The sequence below is a fragment of the Danio rerio genome, chromosome 10 (assembly GCF_052040795.2).
Source record: "Danio rerio strain M-AB ecotype USA chromosome 10, GRCz13ab, whole genome shotgun sequence".
Taxonomy (NCBI): Eukaryota; Metazoa; Chordata; class Actinopteri; order Cypriniformes; family Danionidae; genus Danio; species Danio rerio.
In genome coordinates this window covers 38,658,716-38,661,559 of record NC_141030.1, presented here as the reverse complement: position 1 = coordinate 38,661,559, position 2,844 = coordinate 38,658,716, and positions in this window count along the sequence as shown.

Genomic DNA, 2,844 nt, shown 5'->3' with positions numbered 1-2,844 from the left:
ATAAGTGTTTTTGCATTTGCAACTATTAAGAAAACATTGCACGGATGATGAGTTTCACATTAGAAAAGCAGATTTCATTTAATGCTGAGATTAATAATTGTAATTTGAAAAGAAACTAATTAGGATGTTTAAAATCAGTGGCACACAAATATACACTCACCGGCCACTTTATTAGGTACACCTTTCTAGTACCAGGTTGGACCCCCTTTTTGCCTTTAGCACTGCCTTTATCCTTTGTGGCATAGATTCAACAAGGTGCTGGAAATATTCCTCAGAGATTTTGATCCATATTGACATGATAGCATCACGCAGTTGCTTCAGATTTGTCAGCTGCACATCCATGATTCTCCCATTCCACCACATCTCAAAGGTGCTCTATTGGATTGTGGTCTAGTGACTGTGAAGGCCTTGTGAGTACAGTGAACTCATTGTCATGTTCAAGAAACCAGTCTGAGATGATTCGCATGTTATCCTGCTAGAAGTAGCCATCACAAGATGGGTACACTGTGATCATAAAGGGATGGACATGGTTAGCAACAACAGTCAGGTAGGCTGTGCCGTTAACACAATGCTCAATTGGTACTAATGGGCTTAAAGTGTGCTAAGAATATATCGCTTACACCATTACACCACCACCAGCAGCCTGAACTGTTGATACATGGCAGGATGGAACCATGCTTCCATGTTGTTGATGCCAAATTCTGACCTTACCATGTGAATGTTGCAGCAAAAATCGAGACTCGTCAGACCAGGCAACGTTTTTGCAATCTTCTATTGTCCTCAGTTTCCTGTTCTAAGCTGACAGGAGTGGCACCCAGTGTGGTCTTCTGCTGCTGTAGCCGTCCGTCTCAGGTTGGATGTGCTGTGCATTTAGAGATGCCCATTTGCATACCTCGGTTGTAACGAGTGGTTATTTGAGTAACTGTTGCCTTCCTATCAGCTGGAACCAGTCTGGCCATTCTCCTCTGGCTACGACAAGGCATTTGCGCCTACAGAACTGCCGCTCACAGGATATGTTGTCTTTTTTGCACCATTCTCTGTAAACCCTAGAAATGGTTTTGTGCGCGAAAATCTCAGTAGATCAGCAGTTTCTGAAATACTCAGATCAGCCCATCTAGCACCACCAACCATGCCAGGTCCAAAATCACCAAAATCACCTTTCTTATTCTTCCCCATTCTGATGCTCTGTTTGAACTGCAGCATATCGTCTTGACCATGTCTACATGCCTAAATGCATCGAGTTGCTGCCATGTGATTGGCTGATTAGATTTTTGCGTTGTCGTTTGGACAGGTGTGCCTAATAAAGTGGCCGGTGAGTATACATTTTATAACACCCACGCATACAAACACAGTTGACTGAAATGTCGCCCTGTCTGGCATGTATTCAGGGGCTTTTAATGTGGTTTACTCAATGGTCTGCTCTGCACCCTGGAGAGACCATCCTGTTTGTCCCCCCTTTCTCTCTACCAGGAAGGCATTTGTTCCTGTCAGGCACTCCAAAAGAGGTTATGTTACAATATTTCACATGGGACATTTATTTTTTTAGATTAAAAGATAAAAGCTGCTTTTGAAGTATTGTATTGTCCCCAGTAAACGTAAAGCCTCGTCAGTAATGTACATAATCCTGTGTGCACCTTGATTGAAGAGGATCGTTTTGCGGTGTGCTTTTATTGAAGGCAGATTCCCCCCTGCCAGACTTATTTGATCAAAGAGAGCTCTAAATATGCGAGCTGTCATTATTGGGAGTATTGTTACGTTCCCCTGCAGTTGTTGTAAACTGTGAAAATGTCAAACTTCTAGACTCTCTGTCGCCATCCTGGCTTGCGTCATTAACTGGACAAGTCACTGTACGCACACAATCGAAGTGTATCCATCCGCGCAGAGGAGCGCGAGGAAAAATAGGGCTATCGATAAACAGCTTGGCGCTCCGCCAATCTGGCAACCCGTCTGTTTTGCGTTAACAATGCGAATTTATGATTTACACGAAAGTCTGCAAGCATACAACAGATATATTTTCACTAAATAGCTGTTTTAAACTATTTATGAGACTAATTGAATGTAACTATTTTAATATTAGGCTTCACAGTTCCATGTTGAAACAGGTCGATGCTCCCTATTAATAAGTTAATAAGGCTTGAGCCTCTCAATGGAATCCAAAACAAATACTAATTTTGACAATATATAGGAATACGAGAATATATAGTGCTCAGACAGCTTCTCATTCTGTCAGACAGTATTTTCACTTTAGGTTTTCAAAAAGCTCACAAACAACTCAGAAGTTTGGTACTAAAAGTTTAGTGGGAAGCCGCTCACGTGATTAATGTTGTTCCGCTTCAGCATCCTCTGATGATTCACTGACTAAACGTCACACTATTTATGACCTTTTGTCTAATAAATAACAAACATGACAAAGTCATTTGAAAAATTGATCGTAGTAGTTTTGCGTTTGTATTTTAAAGGGTTAGTTCGCCCCCAAAAAAGATCATTTCGGACGTCGATGGCTGTTTTCTTCAAAATATTTTTCGTGTTCCACAGAAGAAACTATTTGAAAAATGTGGGAGTGTTAATATATATATATATATATATATATATATATATATATATATATATATATATATATATATATATATATATATATATATATATATTTTTTTTTTTTTTTTTAATATATATATATATATATTTATATATATATATATATTATATATATATTTTATATATATATATATATATATAATATCTTCGATGACGTCGATGGCTGTTTTCTTCAAAATCTCTTTCGTGTTCCACAGAACAAACAATTTGAAAAATGTGGGAGTGTTAATATATATATATATATATATA